Source organism: Scardinius erythrophthalmus, assembly GCF_964197995.2.
Source record: "Scardinius erythrophthalmus genome assembly, chromosome: 7".
Lineage (NCBI taxonomy): Eukaryota > Metazoa > Chordata > Actinopteri > Cypriniformes > Leuciscidae > Scardinius > Scardinius erythrophthalmus.
Genome location: NC_138227.1, coordinates 21,811,838 through 21,838,289, shown reverse-complemented (window position 1 = coordinate 21,838,289; position 26,452 = coordinate 21,811,838). Strand labels below are relative to the sequence as shown.

The 26,452-nt window shown below is 37.5% G+C and overlaps 1 protein-coding gene across 1 annotated transcript in view; it reads right to left on the bottom strand.

Moving 5' to 3' along the window:
- Positions 1 to 4,822, bottom strand: part of nrip1a (nuclear receptor interacting protein 1a) — a 35,789-nt gene extending 30,967 nt beyond the window's left edge. Inside the window, exon 1 of the mRNA XM_081370958.1 lies at positions 4,601 to 4,822. The gene's annotated coding sequence lies outside the window, so the exon portion shown is untranslated. The remainder of the gene's footprint in view (positions 1 to 4,600) is intronic.
- Between the last annotated feature and the right edge of the window lie 21,630 nt (positions 4,823 to 26,452).

Below are 26,452 nucleotides of genomic sequence, written 5' to 3'. Positions count from 1 at the left end.
TTGATCGGCCGATTTTTTGCATTTTTTAACATAATCGGCATCGGCCAATATCCAGGATATCAAGCCGATTATTAGGCAGGCGCATCTGTGGGCAGCCTAGTGTTGTTGTTGTTGTGGAGCACGTGCTCGACACACGCTGCGCCTAGACTCATTCTCCAGCAGAGTGAGCAGACCTCATCCAGTGCCTAAGGAAGGAGCTAAGTTCCTTGGAGAAAACTCCTTTATATTTAATTAAAACCTTTTGATGTGTTACTGCCAGCTACGAGAAAAAATATGAACAGGCGACATGACGTTCGGCTACTTTGGATATTGATACCATAGTTGAGGTTGCATTAGCACAGCAGAAGGGTTGCTATCATGTCACAATAAGTAAGCAAGAATTTTGCAATTACAGACAGAGAATCTGAGACTTTTATTTGTTCTGTTTTGTGTGTCTTATATTTGAGAGGGTTGTCACTCAATGCAGAGAAATAAGTAATAAAAAAAGTGACTAACGCACTATAGGTTGGTGAAGGACTGGCTTTGCTTTGCTAGCGTCATCGCTAGGGTTGGGTAGCTACTGACAGACCCGGTGCTAATACGGCACTGGTGCCTTAACGACCGTTATTTACCGGACCGAATATCAGTGCGGATTTCTGTGCTTCATTTCGGTGCTACTGTTATGCCTGTGCTTCTCTTGGATGCTCTGAAAACGGAAGTTAGAAACGTGACGCTAGTCAGCAGTTAATTTTAGCATACCGTTAGCTTATAGCTGGATTAAACATGGTTAAAATGCTGGCCAAACAGTGTAATGTGTGACTGTATTTCACTGTAGACTAGGGGTGGGACGGTACATGTATTCGTATTGAACCGAAACGGTACAGGCGTCACGGTTCGGTGTATAAATTAACACGGAGAATACATGGTATAAAAATAAATAAAACTCGCGTGCAAAATGAATTCATGTAATGCGGAACTACTGTTAGATACGCGGGTTCTTTGGGGACATCTAATCTGTAGCTCCGCTTTAGCTCTGAAGCAGACTGCGATGTAAAGATGGCAATGCTGGAACGCGTGTGTGAGAGAGGGAGAGGAAGAGGGAGAGAGGGGCGCGGGCGCGATCGAAAAGTCGCGTGTGTTTAAAGTCGCAAAGTGTTTACTTATGTGTGTGTGTGTGTGTGTGTGTGTGTGTGTGTGTGTGTGTGTGTGTGTGTGTGTGTGTGAGGCGCGGATGCGATCAAACAGTGGAAACATAAAAACATACTCAGTCATTTTGTTTATAGCTTAGAGACATCATTCAAACTGCAAAGTGTTTAAATTACTGTTAATTAAAATTAAGGAAAAAAAAATTATTAATCTGAAATGTAGCAAATTCATTTTCAATTCATTCAGGTACTATTACCAAACATATCGGAAGGTCTTTTTGTCTTGTGTACAAGTGCAGATTGGTCAAGTGTTCAATAAATGTTTTTGTTGAGAAATCTTGTCTAAAGTAATTATTTGTGTAACATTTTATCTTTCAAATAGAGGTTAAAAACAAGCACATAATCGGCCAAATATCGTCCAAAATAAATCGGCAGCATTAATCGGCCATCGGCCGACCCGGATTTCAAAAGATCGGTATCGGCATCGGCCTGAAAAAAACCATATCGGTCGACCTCTAATATCAGGTATAGTACATAGCAAATTTTCTCAAAGAATAAACATCTCTCAACTAATGATGTAAACTTTGGTACTGCATTACTATAATATTGAAGGTTAAAATTAAGTGAATTGTATACAAACACTTAAATTACACACAAGGAAGTTTTTATAATAATAAAGGTAAAATTTTAACTTAATAATTACCTAATTATGTTTCCACTCCAATTGATTTTTGGAAATATAAACATTTAAATGATGGCTGTCTTAAAAACTTGACGTATTTATTTAAACATACATTAAATATTGAAGAACCGTAAAAGTATAATAAATATGTAATATGATGCTAAATGTTCCTCTCTATAGATAATTTTTCTAGCTGACTAATGAGTTTATGGTCAATTAATGGCTTTTCTGAGGTAAATGTAACATTACGTGACTGTTTACAGGCTATTTTATTGACGTCTTTCCGCAGTTCAAACGCTGACTGAGCGATTACATGAGACATAAGGATTTCGGTAAGTATTTTTTAACATACCTTCTAATGTTCATTCATGTTTATTCCGTGCTGTAACTAGTAGTAAAGCAAAAGAGATGATTAGTTCATGTGCGTTTCGCACTGCTGCTGTTTGTTCTGAGGCGTTACTGACGTTACGTCGATCAGTCACACCACATTAAAATGTTGTAATAAAATTGACAGAATTTGAAAAACTTATTTTCATATCAAAAGTAACAAAGCTTATAGTGATTTTTTGGATGGGAGGCACTACAATTCCATTCATTCATCAACTGAAAACAGCATAGACTAAAAGATCGAATTTTGGGATTTATTCTGTCGATATCAGTTCATATAAATGAGAATCGATTAGAATCGAGAAATCTATATTTTTTTTACCCAGCCCTTAACATTTATTATAATGTAATTTGTTTTCCATACAATGAAAGAAATGGGGTCAAGACCAACATGGGATATCATGCCACTGACTCATATGGGGGAAAAAACTTTTTTGTTTCGCTAAAAACTATTTTGTGCTCCACAGAAAAAAAGAAAGTCATAAAAGTTTGGAACAAAACGATGGTAAATAAATGTTGGAATTTTTAATCTGTGGGTGTACTATCCCTTTTAATAAGAATAAATGCTACATGAAGTCATTCATTTACAAATATGGAAACCATGAGTTGAAACTGAGTCCACAAATATTACTATTAACTGGCTGTTATCACTATCCTAGATATCCACTTCTTTTAATCTAGACTTCAGTGACAAGATTGTTTACAAAAGCTTACTTGACAGCTCTTTCAGAAAGACTAAGAGCTTTAATTTTAAACAGAACCACATTATAAACAAATTACGCTTTAACATAATGTGAGTGGGTAGTCAGGTTTTTGGGTTACATGTAATTGTGATCTTAAGCAATCTGTTCCTCTCAACATTTGGGACTTTTTTAAACCAGAACAAACTGAGTGATGTCTGAAGTAAGAAGAGAACCAACTCAGTGGTTTTTATTTAGTCATGCTCAATACAAAAATAAAAATCAACACAACTGCCCACATACAGAGCTTCTGTGCACATTCTGTGCTTAAAAAAAGAGACAGTGTCATTACAGTACATTATTCAGTGCAGCTGTGCTAATGACACAACACCATGCTCATTCAGTACTGTCTAATGTCATAAGGTATATTTATCCTAAAAAACCTATGAGTCAACCCACTGAACATTATATACTTCAGGTCCTGTTGTTATCCACAGCTCCACACTGGATTGAGAAATGCAACAAAAGCCAGAGGCATGAATATATAATAAATAAAGGTGCACTCAGTAACATCATACTGACGCCTACTGGCCTGGAGGCATGTAGTATGTTTACTAACTGCTGCCACTATGCACCAAATCTGTTTATCTTTTTTTTTCTGTCTCATTAACTACACGAATACATATAATGCATAATAACGCAACTGACAGACTGTTTTGATTTCTCTCTGAAAAAGGGCATATTATAGTGTTTTTCTTTTAATGCATATGCTTGTAAACCACCTACATTTTAAAAGTGTAATATAATGTAAACAGATTTTAATAGCGCAATTGCACAAATTGATCAATTGCATGAGCCAGTTGGTCATGTGATATCAACATGTCTGCGTGCATAAGGGGGCGACCACCTCCACATAGAATAAAAATAAAGACTGCTGGAGTCTCAAATTAGTGTACATAATTGCTATTTCTCAAAAGTGCTGTTTACTTTGTAAAACTTCCTTACATGCTCAAAATTTGTAAAACTACACACATGATCAAAAAAAAATTTAATATGTTAATAATTTGATGTTCTTTTTACAAGACCCAATACTACTGTCTGCAACACTGAACTCCAAACAATATTGTTTTTAGGAAGCTTAAACACTGAATTTCAGGATAAAGATTTATAGCATGCGCCATGCGAGATAATTTCTTGTTTCTCAATGAAAGATCTTGGAGCACGTTAAAGATTTCACACAAGAACTTGAAGAGTCTCAGTTAGACTAAACATAAACTAAGAGGTAAGCATGGAGCTAAAATCATCCTCTTATCACAAACACAGTAACGATGTATCAAGTGCTTTAACTGAGCTCGGCTACTATTAGCACAACAACACTCTTTTATATCACATTTCACGTGCTTGCCGGTACACCCTCTATCTATAAATGTACATGTGTAACTTATATTATGATATAGGGTGCGTGTAGTCCTTGTCGCTTTCATGTAATCGTTGGATCACATGCATTTGTTAAAACAACCGCACACATTAGACGTGCATGCCTGCATGTAAACATTCAATGAAATAAATGAAGACTCAAAATGGAAACGTCAGCTTCCACCACCCTATATATCCTCTGCTTACGCACAAGCCATTCAACTACACAGCGGATTCTGGATTTGCTGCTAATGCATTGGTGAACAAATGAATAAATAAACCAGAAATTTTATTTTCACACCAAGCCTTACCTGTTCGGATGAAGAGAATCCAGTTGAAAATTATGCTGCATTTAGGGTGGCGCGCATATGATATTTCTCTCTACGAACAATTCAGATTTATGAAAACGGAAAGATGACTGGGGCTGACAGCGTCTATTCCCCACATGCGCGGTTTTCTTCTGCTCTTGAGTCCTGCAGTCAGTCGCTTGACTGAATTGTTTATTCAAGGTATCCCCGGCACTCTGCAATGCCATGTTCACTCCTCCTACCCTCCTCATGGACGCTAGTGAGATCCGATTCGAGAGCGAATCGTTCTTGTAAAGATTCAGTCGAACCGATTCGCAAAGAGTGAGTACATTTATCAAAAATAATACACTATTATGGTAAACACAGTTCCACCAAAACTCCATAATTACAACAATAATTTCCATGAACAATATAATAAATGATCTCAGGGTCGCTGTAGTTTTTTAAGGAAAGCAAAACCAGCCAGGGCAAACTAAAAAACAGACTGAAAAAGCTAGAAACAAACTAAAAAAAAAAACACTAAAAAAAAAATCCATGTGATCACCGTGGGAAAATCTGCGGGGCAGTTGACATGTTAACACAATAAACATGTGATACATAAAATATTATTAATCATAAATTTGGCTATACCCGTATTTAACTGTATTTTACAACAATAACAAAACAAATAAATGTAAAATTACTTCTGAGAAGACTTTTGAGTAATGATTCAGATGAATCATTGAATCGTTTAAACGGCTTAGTAAAACGAATCATCCGATCGAATCGTTAAAATGAATCGGATTTCCCAATGCTGATGGACGCCACCCTTAAAGCCACAGCTTAAATATCTGTCCTCTTCCTAACCCCGGGCTTTAAATCAGTTCATGACTTGCATGATCAAATGTAACCAGCACAGGGGAGGTGCACTCATGACTCTCTTAATTTCTTCATACATTTTAATGTTATTATAATAAGAAATATAGTTTAAAATCTAATTTTGTTTGCTAGTAAAAATGAAAGCAAAAACATTAAACTTTAAAAATGGACTTGCCTGTAGTTCAGCCTTTCTATGCTTTAAGAAGTCTCAGGTTTTACACCAAGTTCACACCTCTTAAGACCCCATATGACCATTCTGGCTGGAGTAAACATGCCCCGCTGAGGTTACAGATGGGCTATATCCTGATGGGACAGTATCAGCCATCAAGTTTTTCACAGCTTTCTCTTGCATACAAAGAGATGTTAACATCCCAGCTGCCCCTCCTTACTACAGTAGATTCTCTCTCCCTCCCAAGATAGTCACATGTTTGTGTGACAAGCTGTGAGGAAAACCTTTTGCTCGTGTGTGATGTTTACACATTTCACATTTTTTCAGGGCTCTGACTAGATATGTGACCCTGGACCACAAAACCAGTCACATTTTTTAAATTGAGATATATACATCATCTGAAAGCTGAATAAATAAGCTTTCCATTGATGTATGGTCTGTTAGGATAGGACAATATTTGGCCGAGATACAACTATTTGAAAATCTGGAATCTGAGGGTGCAAAAAAATCTACACTTTGAGAAAATCACCTTTAAAGTTGTCCATTTATGTTCGCGATTGTGCTGCATTCACTCACAAAAATAAATGTTTTATATATTAACGGTAGGAAATTTACAAAATATCTTCTTGGAACATGATCTTTACTTAATATCATAATGATTTTTAGCATAAAAGAAAAAGTGTTAATTTTGATCCATACAATGTATTGTTGGCTATGCCACAAATATACCCATGCTACTTGTGACTGGTTTTGTGTTCCAGGGTCGCATATGGTTAAAGACAGGTTTAAAGTGAAATGTTCAGTTACCCTCCAAATCATGTCATCAAATTTATTTGTATCGCTTTTCACAATGTACATTGTTTCAAAGCAGCTTTACAGAAAACCATGATGTTAACATTAACAATATCTTAATATATTCAGGGCCGGCCCGAGGCATAAGCGAACTAAGCGGCTGCTTGGGGCCCCCTCGCCAACATATTAATTAATTTAATTAATATGTAAAAAACAAAAATCGCTTGGGGGCCCCCTGGTGGCGAGGGGGCCCCCAAGCGATTTTTGTTTTTTACATATTAATTAAATTAAACAAGTGACATAAATTAATGAATGGATTAATAATTCAAGACAAGAAAATTCTGATTTCATGATCAATATACCTGCCTACAACTGCTGCTGTGTCTGCCAGTGTTTGAGTCATATGCGCATAACCTCGCGTGCATAGAAAATTTGTGCGCAAAGTCACGGTAATGTTAAGCCATTTCACACAAATTTGATTTGATCAATGATTTATCCTTTAAATTTAATAATATTCAGAACAGAACAAGAATAAAAAAATAACTATAAACAAGCCAAAACGAAATAATTTAAAGCTAAAGTGAAAGCGGATCTCTCTCATTAGAATCAAAATGTTTCAACATTCGCGATGGATTTGGATGGTAAACTATTCTTTATTATAGGCTTCTTTGTACTTCACCCACGTTCCAATATCGAGGGAAAAAATCATCCTCTTCACAAGCGCAAAAATGTGCTTGAAATCCAATATCGAGGGAAAAAATCATTCTCTTCACATGCGCAAAAATGTGCTTGGAAACATCACAGTGGAGTGGTGGTTAGGCTACGCAGCGCTGAATGGTACGAATTGTAGGCTACTACTGACTATTTAAAAAGAGCAGTGTAATTTTTATATGTTAGTTTGACTATTTTATTATTATATTTTATTACGGCTATAACGAACAGGCTGCAAGGTCAAGATTGCAATGCTGGAATATGTTGTGTGTGTGTGTGTGTGTGTGTGTGTGTGTGTGTGTGTGTGTGTGTGTGTGTGTGTGTGTGTGTGTGTGTGTGTGTGTGTGTGTGTGTGTGTGTGTGTGTGTGTGTGTGTGTGTGTGTGTGTGTGTGTGTGTGTGTGTGTGTGTGTGTGTGTGTGTGTGTGTGTGTGTGTGTGTGTGTGTGTTTGTGTGTGTGTGAGGCGCGGGCGCGATCGAACAGTGGAAACAAACACATACTCCGTCATGTTCATATAAGACATCATTCAAACTGCAAAGTGTTGCAAAACGTTGGAGGATATTTTGCAAATGGACAGTTTGTTTTCAGAAGTTTCAAAGAGTTAGTAAAAGAGTAAAGAAAATGTTAAAACATTTTTATTTAAGTATCTATTTTTTTATTAAGTAGGCTATTTATTTTGTATTAATACATAACCTCATTGTATTAATTTATAATGTAACATTATAGAGTGACATTGTGTCAATAATCGTCAAGCACAGGTGACTCTGCGTGGTGGGAGGGGGCCCCCAAATCAAATTCTGCTTAGGGCCCCCAAAAGGCTCGGGCCGGCATTGAATATATTTATAGTCACAGCTGGAAGATTGTGCACTTTTGTAATGAATCAAGCAATCAAGCACTTGAGATAGTATAGTATAATCGCCCTACACGAGTATGAATGCAAATATATATAATAAATTTATATGAAAATCTGGCTAATATAGTTATAGTTTGCGATGAACTAAAATCAGGCCGCTGAGATTTGCTATATAGCCTATTGCTATGAAGGTAAGTAGAAAGCACTATTACATTTTTCAGCAAAAAAAAAGTAAAATACTAAAAAAATCCATATAGTAGTATTATTGGTTTAGAAAAATTAAATGAGATAGGCTACTCAATGCACAAGCCCCAAATTGTCAGGAATATTATGCTATTTGAAAAATAATTGGTTGTACTTGTGTTGTGTATTTATAGAATAATGCACCATCACTTTTTATCATTTTTTATCACAGCGAAATCAAAGTCAAATCATAAGTATAATCATAGGTTTAAATAGCTCATCTTTTTCCTCTGTGTGCCTAGAAACGGATAGCAGTTCAAACATTGAACCCAGATCAGAGAGCAGAGGCAAAAAACAAAGGGACTTTGGCCTCAGCATGTGATGGTCACAAAGGGAAACATTAGGTCTGCCAGGAGACAAAGACCTTTGATTCCACTGATTTCCCTTGAACCTTCAATGACCAGGAAGAGCAAAGGCTCTCTGGGCAGGCAGGTGCAAACAAGGATATGGGGTGAGAAGCGCAAACTGCCATCTCCCCTTTGGACTCAAATACAAAGGTTGTTGGTCTTGCCAAAGAGGCCACCATAGAGAGGAAAATTACTGTTTAACACAATATTGACACCGTCACTGAAAAAAGGCATTGTGAAGTCAGAGCGAGATGAACGCTGACTACATATGTAGCTGCATAAAAATATAAATTGTAGTGATTGTAGTAGCTAACAAAATAATGTAATTGAATACAGTGTGTGCATAATTATTAGCTGATTTTCTAATCAAATTATTTTCCAAGAACAAAATCACATCATTCTTAAAGGGGTGGTTGATTATGATTTCACTTTTCTAACTTTAGTTAATGTGTAATGTTGCTGTTTGAGCATAAGCAACATCTGCAAAGTCATGCTCAAAGTTCAAAGCAAAGGGAGATATTTGCTTTTAAAGAAATCACTTTTTAAGGACAACAACAAACGGCTGGTAGGGACTACACGACATTCCTCCCGGGTTAGTGACATCACAAACCCTACAATTTACATAAACCCTGCCCCCGAAACACGATTTATAGATTATCAAGACAGAATATGCTAATCAATGACTAGAAGATAACTACACATGAGCTACATCAATTCGTCAACTAACCATTCAGAAATGTTGTCTACATGTTGACACTTTTTCTTGAGTCTCTATCTTTGTCTGACTCCGGTTTGAACATAAAAGGCTAAAAGGTTTTGAAATTTTCAGTGCATGTCTGTGTGAGTGGAAGCTGTTGAAGCTCCGCCCTCTGTGTTGGGAGCAGCAGCTCATTTGCATTTAAAGGGACACACACAAAAACGGTGCGTTTTTGCTCACCCTCAAAAAGTGACAATTTTAACATGCCATATTAAAATATCTGTGGGGTATTTTGAGCTAAAACTTCACATACACTCTCTGGGGACATCAGAGATTTATTTTACATTTTGTAAAAAGGGCATTATACCACCCCTTTAATAACTAGCCTATTAATTTTGTATATAATCATTTCTAAGTGATATATAATTGTTTACAAGGGCTGGACGTGAAAAAAAAACTGCCTTATATTCAGATGGGCATAATTATTAAGCAAGTTTTTTTTTTTATGCTACACTGAAAAGTCAAAAGTTATGAAATGCCCATGAGAAGGATGTAATACTATAGAAAATGCAAAAATAAGGTGTGACCATTGGATAAGAAATGCTATTTGTAGCAGCAGGGACACAAAAACATGTTGAGAAGAAAATATATTGACTGCAAAAGACTTTAAGAATTAAGGTGAAGAATTAGGTGTGAAACCATCAGTAAAGCTTTAGTCTCCAGAACTGCAAACCTGGAGTCTCCAGATGTACAAGATGTGTCAGGTCCTCAGAGACTTTGCTAAGGTAAAGAATCCTGAAACATGATAATCCAGACCTAAATAAGAATTACAAGCGGAAGTGTTGTGAAATACATGAAGACTTTATATAAAAGACAGGAGAGCCTGACAGGAGAGCTGTCAGTCAATAAATGGGAAAACAAAGTAACTTGCGATACTTATTTGAAAAAGTAACGCAGATATTTTTTGGTAAAAAAAAAAAAATGCATTACTTTACTCGTTACTTGAAAAAAGTAACACTGATTATGTAACTCACGTTCCTTGAAATGCGTCACCCCCAACACTGAATAGATTATATATATATTATATACAAAATTAAAAGTTATTAAGGTTGGTGTGGTTTGGAATTGGTAAATGTGCTTGGGGAAAAATATTGTCAAAATATCGACTTGTCTAATAATAACTATGCACATGTGGTATTGTTAACATAGCACAGCACCCTATCCCTAACCCTAAGCTATATACATATAATTTTTTTAAATCTGTGGAAGGCGTAGGACCATAAAATGTTCATTCAATCATTTTATTCCATCTGAATGAAATGAAAGCATGTGTTTCCCGTCAGTCAGCGTGTGTTTGCATACCACCATCATACGTCATCAGCGTGTTCACGTACGCTTTGCAGACAAAACGAGAATGGCAGGCAAACAGCGTTCGTTATTGTAGTACTGTTACTCACTGTACTGTAAATTTTTCCTCACTTGTGAATGACACGATGTAATCCAATAACGTTGTCTTTGGTCGTCTCGCTTCATATGCTTTCAATGCTAGCAGGCTAAAGTTAGCATTTCCCAGATCACCTACTGCACCTTTAATTGATGCTCAGAACCAAGCTGTGAGTCTAAGGTTGTGTTGAACTGCTGCTGATGAGGTGTTGTCACTTTACGTTCATGACAATGTACATTTCCTCAAGCAATATGTTCAAAGGTCTCGGAGCATAACTGTGAAAAACAATTCAGAAAAGCTGTCAAAAAGTTTTTCAGCAGCATGTTACTGTCTGTCACAGATGTTTTGCTAAGCTTTTTTAATTAACTATAACTGGGTCAAACAAAGGCTATAGTTTGAGACTGTGGCTAGTTGACACAATGTTAGTAGAGTACAATTACACAAATCTTTGTTTTCTTTAGCAGTTTTTTTTTTTTTTACGTTGGTTTCAGACACTTAAATTGGTCTACTCTAACGAGAGTTGGTTGGCATGCAGGTGCAACGTTGCGAATAGTCAACAGAATGTCTAAAGAGTACCTTCAAAATAAAGTGTTACCACAATTTTTTGTGAATTCTCAAAATTCCAATATCAGCATATTTTTATTAGCTTTTGGGTAAGCAAATGAACTCGATAAAACCAAAACATATGTGCTACCATTTATATGTATTATTTTGTGTTTCATGATTATCTTACTGTTGAAATTATTTCTGAAAAGTCTATAATAGGGTTTTTACCCCATATAGCAGTACAACAAGCCTGGCTATTGATCAACATGTTTTTAATTCATTATTCATGAACAATAACGATGTAAATGTTCAACAACCTTATTATAGCCAATTGACTTTAAGGTTTGTGCCTAAATGTTACTTCCTTTTTGAAACTAGGAGAAACCTAAGAAATATTCAGTGGAGTAAAAGGTGTGAACTTGCCCATGTCTCCCCTTTATCTTGTTGTGTACTTTTAAAGTGAGAGGATGTTGCATTTAAACTAATTTGGCAAAGCATTCAGATTGCCCAGAGGGGTTAATTGCTTGTTTTGGCCTGTGGTTAGCGTTCATGTATACTGGAGCGTTTCCTGTCCATTAATGTGTCAATTTTTTTGTTTTTGCTTAGAGTATATCAATATCCTCACTGGTTGGTTAATGGGACATAATGCTTAGTCAGTGGCTTTTAGTTGGTTTCACCATCTTTGGCGAGCGAAGCGCTGTGTCTTTTTGAATGAATGCTTGTTTGAGGTGAGACACTCTGTGGATTTAGGTCTTGTATCATAATGTAACCCTCGTTATTTCCCTGAGCGATGCAGATCAATAACTCCTGTTTATGCATGCAGCCCGCATATACGGCACTACATTTCAGAGAAAGTAAAGTTGCAATTATGGCTGCTTAAAATCTGGCATGGTTTCAGTGTCCAAAGAAGCAGCACTGAAAATAAAAGACAAACGTCATACCAAAAAGGTCTCAGTGGATATGAAACCATTGTGTTGTATCTTCTTTGTGCAAAAGATAAATTATCAAATAATAGTTCAAATAAAACCATTTATTATTCATAACAAAGAACCATAATCAGATGTTTACAAGACCTCACATATGCAACGGCTAGATGCGGCAGAGGTTACAGTAGCTGCATTCGGGGACTGGCAATGTGGTTAAAGATCTAAGGTATCTCAAGAGAGCAAATGAGAGGGAAGTGGAGGAGAAAGAGACTCAGAAAAACGGAAATAACCCCATGAGTGTATTATGTGGAGGGTTGTGACACACTGTGGCTCTCTGCACTTATGTGGCAGAGCGGAGAGCGGGGGCGTAAGACTTGGCATTTTACAGAGGAAAGGCCTCACTGTGTGCACATTGTGCAGCCATGTGTGGCATTACCACAGTTCACATCTTACCCATGTACAGTCTCCCAAATTTTCCCAAAGGGACTTCCAATTCTCATTGGCCCTGTTCCCTTTTTATCCAAATGCTTAAGCATGGAAAATCACTGACCTAGCTTCAGGGAATCTAAATGTTTAGGGATGTATGAGCTGTGCCTAACCTGCTTTATAGTTTATCCAATGCACAGAATAGTGAAACTATGAATTCAAAAATGCATTTTTTTAAATGTTGATGTTGAATTTATCAATCAGTATTCCATTCCACTTAGAAAGGATGCTTTGACTCCTCCTAGCAATAAAATGTAATTTGAGTAAATCTCCCTTGAATCTCAGTGGCATAAATAGTTAATATTTCTCCTTTGTACCGAGGAAGGCATGTCATAATCCTACATTTGAATGGGGAAACCCTATCAAAAGCTGGACTGTTCCATGACAAATTGCTTATGTTAATCTCTACATGAGCATACCTCTTATCAATGTGCTGAGGTCCCACATTTATTTTGCCTTGGGCGACTGTCTCTTCCATGTGAAGGATCTCACATTATAATCCACAGATCACATTGAATGGGGCAAGTATCTCATTTCTCATTGTGCGCTCCTTCCATTTAGGGTACATGCTAAAGAAAAGCCGACTGAATGAGGCTTTGAGTTGAATAGGACCGCAGGGTGAGGTGCTCAGAGCCAGGGCTAAGTCATCAGGTGGAGGGTCATCTTAGCCCATTGTGTGATTTAACGCTGGCTAAATGTCACCACCGAACATCCCAGATCTAGCTATTCACTCTTACCTTTCACTATAGTCAGTTCTTATAACAATGTTAAAGGGCTTTGCAGCATTGGATGTTGTCCTCTCAAATGTCAAATAAGTATTACTTAGTATTACTAAGCATTTAATTAGGTCTGCCAAACAATTAAAAAAAATCAAATTACCTAAATATGTGCTAATTAAATAAAATAAAAAAAACAAATAATTGCATGAATTCATATTTGTTTAGGTCCCCCTGTGGTGAAAATCAAGTTTTTAATGTTGTTTGTAAGTCTACGTGGTGTTTTTAATATGCTTTAAGACAAACCATGAGCCAATTCATAAGTCAACACCATTGCTCAGTATTTTCTCCTTAAAACTGCAGTGAACCAAAGACAGTCTCAAAAATGCGGTTTGAAATCGCTAGTGTTTCTGGCATCACAAACTACCTTGTAACCAATCACGTCAACGTATGATTGTCAACGAGTGGATCTCTGAGCTGGTGTGAGTGAATGGAGGCGGGGCCAGTTTGAATATTCATAGAACCGCGTATAATAAATGAGGCAAGGGTGAAGAGTTACATTCAAGCTTTAAGGCATGAAGAAGGAAAAAAAAAGTTTAAATATGTAATTTTGGTGATCAAAGATGAGTTTTATGGGATAATATGATTGACTACAGGAGGACTTTAAAAAAAGAAAACAAATAAATGTAAATACAAATAAAACATTCCATTATTATTTTGGCAGAACATTTTTTTTTTTACTTACAAGGTTCACAGCAATCGATTTTGTAATTTAGTTTGTCATTCCGAAACTGAAACTGTTTGTTTGCTGCTATGTCTCGCGCACAGACGTACTTTTCAATTGGGTCTGCTATGGTTTGGCATGAGGTGACGATGCGGACAGTAATAGCGGACTTATACAAATATAGTTTGTATTTAGCATCAGATATTTTCTTCCATATTGTGACGTACACACCAGAGTTGAACTGATTATCAAAAAAAAAAAGAAAATATAGGGTAATGTTCTATGTATCAGTTGATGTTTGGATTTTGGCGTTGCACTCAAAAGTGAAGGCAGATGAACGTGAGCTTGCAGGGGTGGAGTTTAAGAAGACTAAATTATTGGAGGAGTCTTGCATACATCACCAGAGATATAATACATTAAATTGACAACTCTGTATTTAGTATTTTATGTGTCCCAAATACCTAAAAGGCAAGTGAAAATCAGTGATTTGTACTAGTCAACAACACAAAATGCAAATGACTTAGGCTTTGTGTCCCAGAGATTACTAACCCAGTTGGCTCATTTTATGTTATTATTTTTTAATGAGTTTCTTTTTCTGGCATGTCCTATATTCTTTCAAAAACATGTCAGAATTGTCCGTCTATATGACTCGCTCGCGCAGACGGGGAGCTGAGAAGCAGGTCAGGCGCTGATCCACATGTGTCGTGGTGGATGTGTGGCTGAGGGGGAGTGAAGCCCCACCAAAGCGCTGCGGCGATGTGTCAGACCTGCTCGCTCTTTTGTGGCGTGCCATTCATTCTGCTCGCATGCTTTGTTTTCACATCTTGTTGACCTACTTTGCGCTCTTGGAGTAATCCTCCAGGATCGTTCCACGGGTGGTTGGGGTGGAGCACTTTGCTATGCCTTTCCCTCATTAGAATATCAGATAGCAGGAGAAGGTCTCTCAAAAAAAAAAGAAAAAGAAATAAAAAACAGGAAAAACATCAAGGACTGTTTGGAAGTAGAGCACATGGGCGTTATGTGCATTGTCTCAAGGGCCTGGGCTTGAACTCATTTACCAGGGCCTTGGCCTGTAATCGCAAAGACTATTCTGAGTCAATGCATTGTGCTTTTGAGTAAGGCTATCTATTCTTAGAGGAAAGACTTCAAGTTGGTCCCCTGTGTTGGAGGGTTCAATAAAATATAACCCTGTTTGAAGCGGGGCTAGTTTTATTCGTCTGTCAGACTCGCTTAATAGATCATGAAGTCATTGTAATCGTATGCTTTGACTAATCAAATAACGTAACGTTCATTATGTTTCAGCTGCAAAGAATGTTTTAACTTTGAGTCATGCCTAAATGCAAGCTTAATGTTAGTCTATTTTTATGTAAAACTTCCTAACAGACCAGAGCTACTTCTTGATTATGTACATTTTGAAGTTTCATCGCTCTGATTTTTATGATCCCTCTTAGAGTCCCTGGTTAATAAACTGGATCTTGCCCAGGCCCTTCCCACTCCACAGCAACCAGCATAATTACAGAAAGGATCTTTAATTAGGGCAAAGAGAAGAATTATCCAGCTGTGGCCAATGCAGTATTCTCCTACATCATTTTCTCTTTCAGTGAGCCAAAAAATCAAAGGAGGGAGAGGACTAACATCGAGGACGGGGAGGGCACCTTGGTGGAATTTACCCAGCAATGTTGTTTTTGCTTCCTCATACTGCTTTCTGGGACTTTACCTTCTGTCCTTCACCACAGACTTGAGATCAGACTTTCCTCTTGTCATCTCATTTTAGTTTTACACAGCACTGTATTACAACAATGTATTGCACAAGAAAAACAATTGCTGGAAATAATGGGCTTATGATATATTTTGATAAAATTGCTTTAACTCTTGTGAGTCAGTGGAGATCTTTGGCTGATGTATCACATCTCTCTGTGTTTTCAGTGTCTTGCGTCATGAATGTCATGTTTTTAAGACAGATATATATACACACAGAAGGCCAGAGTAGGCCATGTTTGGGGGATGGGAGTGGGTGGTCAAGCTGCTTACCGACTCTTGTTGCCGAGCTGCCAGGGAGAAAGCGCAAGCGGGGTCAGTCCAGTTCACAGCAAGCTATTGACAAGCTTTTGCCCTGATTACTCATTACCAGAACAGCGGGAGGTAGTCTGGGGCACAGAGTGCTCCCGTGGCCCTGGCATACGGGACAGGCCCCACCATTCATAACTAAAAACCTATTACTCTCTATTACAGGACCAAAGGTTAACAGCCAATGACCCTCTGCCCACTGCTAGCAAGACACTGGGGTGATACTGACACTGCTAACAAAGGAACACAGGACTGAATATTCGTCTATCTGTGATTCTCAGTGTTAAGGGCAACGCTGCTGATGACTCATCTTAAGAAGAATATGTTTTGTGGGGAATAGCTTGTGTGCCTGTGGCCACCTGGGAAATTGTGCCAGTGAGTGTGTGACCACGTTGGCACAAAAATGGTCTTGAGTGAAAGGGACAAGCTTCATAAAGTTGCTTTATGAGCTGGAAATAATGGAAGTAGATGTCTTGAGTCCAAATGATTCCAATTATGAAACTATAAAATTGGATTAGAAATCCTGAAAACAACAATGAAATTAGAAACAGGGTGTTTCTTCAACTACGGGCCTGTGGACTTTTAGAAAATAAACTCCCTTGCAACCCATTTTTCACACTCTCACTAGATAGTAGCTAATTTAATACTACGGACCAGATTTACTAAACAGGGCACATTTGTGTGAAAGCGCAATTCCAATAAAACGCCGATGAGATCTACTAGCATGCAAATTAAGGAACACAGACGGAGCCGGATCATTTCCATAATGACAAATGCAATCTACCAAGAGCAGAGCAAATTAGCGTCTGGTTTAAGACATTAATAATAAGACATTAAATAATGGCGAAAATACCAGTAAATTGATGTGTGCAAGCCTTAGTAAATCACATTGCATGATTCATTTAAATACTCTCCTCCCATAAAATTTTCATCTGATTTTCAGCCTCAAAAATAACCCTGTCTACACCTTTTCAGCACTATTTTTTCACTACGTGTCTTTAGTAAATCCTGACTGTAGTTTTTTAACAGCAAAAGTGGTTTGTAAATCTGGCCCTAACAGTATAGAATAGAGAATTAATCTAAACCTTAATTTTGACACATTTTTTACGCCACTTTTCAAATTAGTTATTGTGTTTGATAACATTTTGTGTTGGAAATTACATTTTACTTGTGTATATGTAAATGTGTGTAGCAATGAGTCCACTGAAGGCAAGTTTGTAGAGAACCCAAGTGCAGTTTATTTACAAAATATGATCAAGCATAAAACAAAGGCATGAACGCAAACCATAAACATGGACATGACACTTAGCACAGTGGTTACAGAAAAAATAATACTTGACCAGGAGATGTGGCAAACGGGAGGGCTTAAATACACACAAGACTAATGACTAAAGAAAATTTGAAAGTGACCTTCATATAACAAAAAGAAAGAAAAAATGAAATCATTTGGTTTTAAAGTCATCATGAAATTATGACCTTTCCTACCGTGATGTATATTCATTTTTTCTTTAACACGAAGAAATGGTGATGTATACCCATTTTTCTTGAGTTTGTCTATTGGGAATTGATTAGATCGTTGTCATTTGCCATTGCTGCTATCTCATGTGAGTGACAGGTTGCTGGATAGGATACAGTATATATACCCAAATTATATTCATATTCAGTATATTAAATGAAAGACAGCAAAAAATAATACTGGGAAGGTTCTATATATGAATCAAGCACCTGAAAGAAGTTCTATATAGAACCCTTTATCCTAAGAGTGTGCACTGCTTTGCCTTTCATCACAGAGAAAAGAAATGATGCCATTTGGGTCGGATGCTCTATAATGTCTATTTAAGGGTATCTCCGAATTTGTTTGTGATACTAAATAAAACACAGATGATGAAACCACAGTGGTAAACTAAGGAGGCTGACCTTGTCCTGCCTCTGTAACACAACCCTAGAATGATCTGCAGGTCAGCAACCTTCCCCTGCCCTCCATTATCAGACCACACTCTCTCCTTCTTGCTCTCTTTTCTCATGCTTCTCTCCCACACTTCTCTCTCTTGCTCTCTTTGTCTCTCTCGCCCCTCATGGGGGTTTATATCTCCTTATCTTTGTCTATGCAAAATGTACACGGGTCAGCTATTATACTCAAGCAGCGGCCTTTTTAAGCTGTCATCACTTTTCTCACTATTACAAAATAATGCAACATTATAATGTCAACAGAGGTCATGTAGTATTATGTTCCGCTTCTCCTCCGCATTGATCAATACACAGCAGAAGCACGTGAAAAGTTTGCTAGTATGTGTTGTTGTGCGGGGAGGGACTCACATTTTCCAGGTGACTGAATGATTGTGACGCAGAGCGATGTGGAAAGCGCTCTGTTATTGCTGAAAAACGAGACGGCGTCAGCAGCTTCTTGATGTCCCCCATTCAATGAGTAATTACTGCAAATCGCAAAGGCGAGTGCCAGAGAGCCTGAAGACGCCTCATCCATTTTGACGCTCATCTTTGCAATTTAAACCACCGGTGATCTCTCAAAAGGGCCTCCGCAATTGCGGCGCATTTGCACGGCATGATTTTCACTTGTCCTTGTCTGCCGAGCTCCTTATCTACGACGCCCTTCGTTATTATTCTCTGAAAATAACTCTGTGCTCAAGGTGAAAGAAGCCTTGTGAAAGCTAGCTCCCTTTTTAATTCTCTTTACAAGTCACCAGTTTTTAAGAGTAGTTTCATATACCTGCTGCACGTGTATGCTATAGGAAAGAAAGTCAAGGCTCCATGGTATCAAAATTGAGGTTTATTTGTATCTAAAGCGACTTTCTGCATTTGAGCCTATAACTATGGCCCTGTTATAGCTCCATGCGCTACCAGCTAAAATACATGAATGGGTCTTTTTAGTCTGTCATCTATACGCTAAAATTTACAAAATTACACTATACTGACAAAAATTTGGGGGGGAATACACATTTTTAATGTAGTTGTCTTCTGGGAAAAACAGATCAACAATAGTAATGACCCATCTTGTACTCACAGGTGTTTACATATTTTTGTCCAAATAAAATGGTTTCTTGATATAATAAAAAAAAAAAATTATTATTGTTTTTCCTTAATGTAAACCTGCCTATAGCAAGTATCAAATCTTGGTGCATGACATTATTTCTAAGGCTACTGGCTGTTTAAATAAAGAACAGAACCATTAGATATTTCCGCCCTAACCTGTTTGTCCTCATCACAGGATTAAATGGGTTCTAATGTAAGTTTTTTTTTTTTTTACATTTTCATGTACTGTTACAGTTCAGAGGTCAGATACAAAAAGATCCTGTAGGCCGGGGTTCGAAAACATGTCAGTCGAACATAGTGTCAGAGAATTTATGTGAAATCCATCATCCTTCAGCAAATTAAACCATAATCCATGTTACTTTAGCATTTACTGGACACCATTTGCCCAGGCATGTACTCTTGGCTCATATCTCTCTGTCAATCACAGATGGCATTTACTGGCTAAAACAGGGACTAAAGCAATCTTGTGCCAACAAGGACATTCATCTGCCAAAGACAAATTGGTGCATTGAAAGTCGTTTAATAGATAGGCTTTGAAATATGGAAAAAGAGGGTGTGTTCTGGTGTTCGACAGCACTCAGAAATGAACATTTGCTTGGTTTACGACCTGTGTTGTCTCATTAAATATTCCTTATTAACACAGAGCAGTAAATATCTAGCTATTTCAGTGTACTGCAAAATAATAAGACACCGTAGGCCTTCAGGTATTTATGAAGCTAACACTGAAGTCAAACGATATCTTACATGGACAGTTCACCCAAAAATGAAGATTCTGACATAATTTACTTACTCTCATGTCGTGAATTTCTTTTGTGGAAAACAAAAGAAGATATTTGAAAAATGTTTTTTTAATGACGATGCAGTAGCGCCAAATGTTCTTTTAGACCAAATTGACTTTTTATTCTATGGACAAAAACAGTTGAAATAAAGATTTGAAATGGCACAAGGGTGAGTAAATGATGACAGAATTAGCATTTTTATGGGCACTAACCTTCTAAGCAATGGAAAAAAAACACACATACACAATAGGTCTAAATGGCTATGTGGTGAAGAACCACACCAGCCTCAGGTCACTGGAGACTTGAGGATTGACCCATTGATAGATAAAGACAAAGGTCTCAGTGGTCAAGCTCGTTATCCGTGGCCACTCTGTTAGAGCCCTTATTTCCAACAAGACAGAAGATTGGAGAACCAAATACAACAATATTGATTTTGCAATTGATAGTTGCATGCCTGCTATTGATCAGGATCAAGCATCTGCCATTTGCAGAGGTGTGCATTTTCCATTGGTAGTGGGTTTGCAATTAAGACCCGTTTAGTATTCCAAGCCCATGTGTGATTTGTTGTAATGGATGTTCATTAACTTGCTACTTTGCTTTTGGAGGTCAAAAGACAGATCCCAGAATCCCAAGGGCTTTAGCTTTCTGCACCTCGTTTTGTGACGTTTTATTTGTCCGGAATAGTTTTTCAGTAATTTTGAGTAGTTGAGTTGTTGAATTTTGTTGTTTCAAACAGAATGCTAGAGCAGTATGAAGTATGAGAAGTATGAATAAATTATTATTATCATTATAATTAAAAATGCAAGAGGAATGTGGTTTAAAGCAGTAGTTGTCAGACTCTCAGACAACCCAAAGACCCCCTAGGATGAAAATAACAGATTTTCTTGGAAACACCCTACATTAACTTTGATTAATGGCATCAACAAACATTATTATATTATGCTAAACTAGTATTTTCTTGATTAACAACCTTTAATTTGGCATATCACAGAGAGAAATTTCCATTTATCTAATGATGGTTTCACTCAATAGAAGCAATCAAATCAACCAAAGATGATGTAAAAGGTGTTGTTTACTATTTATTTTAAGATATATATTTGTGTGTGTGCGTGCGTGCGTGCGTGCGTGAGTGTGTGTGTGTGTGTGTGTGTGTGTGTGTGTGTGTGTGTGTGTGTGTTTTATGTAAAAATGCAGAAAGTTTTCTGTGATGGGTAGGTTTAGATGTAGGGTTAGTGTAGGGGATATAATATACAGTTTGTACAGTATAAAAATCATTGCTTCTATGCAAAGTCCCCATAAAACATGAAAACGCACAATTTATCACATCTGATCCTTTTTAACCTGCTGGGTTCCTTTATTAAGTTCTTAATTAGAGAATTTGTGTAATGTTTTCTGGATTGTAAACATGTCTGTGTCTGAATTACGGGACTTACAAACTCAAGGCCAGCTTTACCTCTACCCCCACTTCCATCTCTTGCTGCAAAATCAATGGAGTGATGTAGGTATATGGAGGAGGACATGGGGACAGGCTTAAGCAGACTGCTTGTCTGAGTTCCATTTCATGCATCAGCGGCTACAAGCTCAAACACCATGATCAGCCTTTGCTGTTCAACACCGCACTTGCTCACAATAGTATATGCACCATATGCAAGCACGCACACACATAGCCATGCAGACACAAGGCGCGTTAAGAAGGCAACACAACATGTTATTGGACGCCACATTGATCTACTGAATATGAAGTCTTGCTGCACCAGCGCTTCCGTGGAAACATTGTGGCATTCCTCTCTGGAAGAATAATTCAGCCTTTGTCAGTTCATACTCTCAAACATTCAGTTAGACATAGGGAGTAGAGAACAAGGGGGTTTTCCAGAAAGCAGGTTATCCAACTTACCTGGGTAAGTTTACTCAGAGTAAGCGGATAAAATCAACTTTCTGTTCCAAAACCTGAGGTAACTTTCAGGGTATGTAAGCAGCCACAGCAACTTATTTTCTGAACATAACCTTATGTTCCAGGGTTAGTTTACTATTGTCCTATTGATGAGGCTCCAGTGGGTTTGAGAGATTGCATGACGATATGCACTATGATATGAATGTAAATCACCTCTAAACAAAAGAAGAAGAAAGAAGCATAGGTGCATTTATGCCATGTTGCAATTACCATAATTACAAGATTTCAACTTCACATTCTTGTAGAACTCGTAATTATAGCTTGTAAGATGGGAATTTTCTGAGAGCTCCTACTTATACCACGTGAATGCTGGAATACCTGTAACTCTGAGCATCATACTCCGGGTTGACTGAACTTACTCCACACTGCAGTTTTGGAAGGTTTGGGTTAATCAACCAAGAGTTCAGGGTATGTGCTGGACTGGTAAGTTAATCTTGCTTTCCGGAATACCCACATGACACAGGTATAGATTGAATTAATAGTTCAGTGAAATTAACTCAAATTTTTTTTTAAATTAAATTAAAATTCATTTATTAAGCTTGGTGTTGAGTCAAGTGTAAAATCTGGGTCCTAAAGCAAACCTAGTTGACAACCACTGATGGCTAAAAGTTATAGGGTTGGATCCAAGTAACCCAGAAACTGAAAGGTCACTCATACTGTACCCTTGGGCAAGGTGTTTACCAAATGTACTGTCCAAATGTACTGCTACAATGGGCGAATAAAATGACAGTAAACACAATGGCAGCCATTTTAATGATCTAAATCAGAAAACAAACAAAATAACCTTGTGATATCTCTGATTCTATTTCTGACTGCACACATCCAAATATAAGCTACTGTGTCCTCTATGTTCCAGCTTAATTCTCTGTTTATAGACAGTGATTCACTCAAAGAACATGCATCCGAAGACCTTTCTCTTTACTGTGGCCATAACAAATCAAGGAACTCTGGCTCCTGACCTGTAGGTGTATTATAAGAAAGCCAGCTGCCTATAGCTGAAGCTAATTCATCATGACATGGTCAAACTTCCATTAGTTTGCTGTCCACTGCACAACGTGTCTTATTCAGGGGGTAGGATTGACTGAAGAGAAACAGATCCATAAATAAAACTGCATAGATCCACTCAGCGACTTATTCATCTCACCATCTTCCGAAAATAAAAGTCACCTTGTGGTAAGGGTTAAATAAATTGAGGGGAAAACATACCTCTTCTGAGCTACAAAAGTGACCCTGGACCACAAAACCAGTCTTATGTGTAATTTTTAAAAAATTGAGATTTATACATCATCGGAAAGCTGAATACATAATCTTTCCATTGATGTATGGTTTGTTAGGATAGGACAATATTTGGCCGAGATACAACTATTTGAAGATCTGGAATCTGAGGGTGCAAAAAAATCTAAATATTGAGAAAATCGCCTTTAAAGTTGTCCATTTCTATTGGCGATAGTGCTGCATCCATTCACAAAAATAAATATTTTATATATTTAAGGTGGAAAATTTACAAAATATCTTCATTGAACATGATCTTTACTTAATATCCTAATGATTTTTGGCATAAAAGTAAAATCTATAATTTTGACCCATACAATGTTTTGTTGGCTATTGCCACAAATATACCCGTGCAACATAAGACTGGTTTTGTGATCCAGGGTCACAAAACAGTGACCATAGATGGATGAACATTTTTTGGGGAACTGTCCCTTTATATTCCAAGAGCCATCCCTTCAGTTTTGCAAGGAAGAGGTATCCCTCATTGCTTTAAAGTACCCAATTAACACAAGGAGAGATCTGGTGATGAAGTATTTGGGGAAATCAAATTCCTTTTCAACAGGCCCCTTGCAGGAAAGCCAGCAATAGGCCCCTTTATCTAATATGTGCCAAGAATAATTAGGTTATTGCAGCACTGCCTGTTGTTGCTCAGTAATTAGGCTAGTCTCTTATGGATTCACTCCAGGTCACAATGACCTTGAGGAAGAGGGAAAAATTGCCCACTATTGACATCTAAACTGAGGATAGCGGGTCAATTCCCACAGCCGGCAGGTTCACCCTGATCACGTACTGTGCCTTCCAGCGGCGGTGATGCGGAAAACCGTTGGAAGTTGAGGACGCGGAGATGAAAAGGAATGTATGATGAAGTGTAGCAAGGTCCTCAAGGAGACAATGAAGGCTCTGCCCCTCCCATGCCTCGTCCTGCATCTCTAGTCCGTGTTCTTGGCCTTGCTTTTGAGGTAACTTAAAAAACGCAGAGAGTTTCAGATAGACTTTTTGTTGTGGTCATGCATTTAGGAGCTGTTCATCTTTCACAAGGCGCATTATGGAATAACAAAATTAGGCTACATTTACAGTATGCAAACTCGAATCTAAAACTTAAATCTAGTACTTTTTTTATAGCAACATGTTTTGTTGTTGTTGTTGTTGTTAAACAATGCTTTCTCTGAAATACATTATAAATTATATTTTAGACTAGACGGTCACCTTGTAAATTGTCTCCGTAATTTTCTAGTAAGACAATGCTGTCTGCCAAGTAATCCATGCTTTTAAACTCGTTTTGTGGTGATAAATGTGCATCTTGTATTTTAATATGGTGATAACAGATTTTGTTCATCCATGCTGTTATGCAATGTACAAGCCATTAAAGATCTTCTGTCATCTCCATTCTGCCAACATGGCTAGTTACAGTTTGGTAATTGGTCATATTGGATCCTTAATCAAAAAGCTCATTGTTTCTGCTGCCTGAAAAGCAACGATTACAGTCCCATATGCTGAGATGAAATGAAACAATTACATGTGATGGAAACCAAAAAATCTTTAAAAAAAATGGGGCTAATATATGTCACTAATCCACATATTTATCTTATTCTTATTTTGAATTTCAATGTTTTTTGTCATTTCTAAAAGGAAATCTATTTGCAATTAAAATGCACATGCATTACACAAACATTATTAAACTCTGTCATGATGACATATTTATGAGTTGCTGGAGGCAGGGTCATGATTGTACATCTTTTTTTTTTTTTGGCAGTTTTGTCTCACTTGCTGCTTCAGGCAAGATAAGACATGACCAATGGGAGAAAAGAACACATTCTAACAACTATGTGGATCTTTTTATTTGTAAATAAGTGCTAGTTTTCAGTTTAGGAACACATTTTCATATACATATGTATGTGTGTGTGAATACATATATATTTGTTTGTGAGTAAGTTGCATTAAAAATCCACTTAGCTAGACAAAGTAGTTTGAACAGGCATGATGCTTCTGACTGGCCGTTCTGACAAGATGCATCGAGACATAAACTGAATATGTGTTAAAAACCAGATAAAAATCAACAAGAGGTCACCCACTAGGGTCATCCAATCATCAGCAGGAAACAGAAGAGGTCATGAAAGGTCAGACTGATAAACACCTTAGTTGATGGGTGTGAGTCACCAGCAGGGCAGGAAACGAAGAGCTCCACCCCTCAGGGGTCACGAGAAGTTAAAGGTCCCAGTGAGGACACTGTTCTATGACGCAGGAGAGCACAGGCTGTGCAGGGATAGCGCAGATGAGTAGGCAGTATTGGTGCAATAAAAGTTCTGAGTCACCTCCTCCTGGACAGGACAGGCTGAGCTGTTAGTATAATGTGAAGTCATATGTCTATTGAAGGACTGTGGCATTTTACAGCCTCCAAAATCTGCATAAATTAATACATGAATGAATATATAAATATGCATACATGAATGAAATGAATAATTGATTGACTTGAATAAATTCAACATCTTTAATTTTTTCTCTAATGTTAATGCAGCTTTTGTCAACATAAAATTAATGAATCAATAGTGCAAGTCATTATCATGAGGATGGAGTGTATTTCATATAGAAAGGCGATCAATATTGATGGCCTGTGGACGGCCCATAGCAGCTGAAAACTGTGAGGAACCAAAAAAAAAAGAAAAACCAAGGCTATATTGCTTATTTTAAATAGCAATTAGAATGACCGTTCTGAATAAAAAAATGACAAACCTGACTATCTCTGTGGAGTCAAGGAGAATTTTGCAGCCCGTTCTAGGACATCAGAGAGTAGTTTTCATTTATTCATAGCTATTAATTCAAATACACGTGTGTGTTTAAGTATAAATTTGTAATGTACATTTTGGGGGAAAACTGCTATTTCGTACCGTAGTATGGCCCTGTTAGTCTCTTCTGCTCACCAAGGCTGCATTTATTTGATAAAAAAAAAAAAACGTAAAAAACATTATAAATAGCTGTTTTCCATGTGAACGTATTTTAAACTGTAGTTTATTCCTGTGAAGGCAAAGCTGAATTTTTATCAGCTTCAATGATCCTTCAGAAATCATTCTAATATGCTGATTTGGTGCTGTCAGGGAATATGGGAGGTGACGATAGGGAACGCTGGAGCAAGGAGAGTTGTAGGAACTTCGCTAGGAATCATCGTAGAAATCGATGAAGGTAAGTATGCAGGTAGTAGACTGAAGTCCTAGTTGTAGACCAGACAATG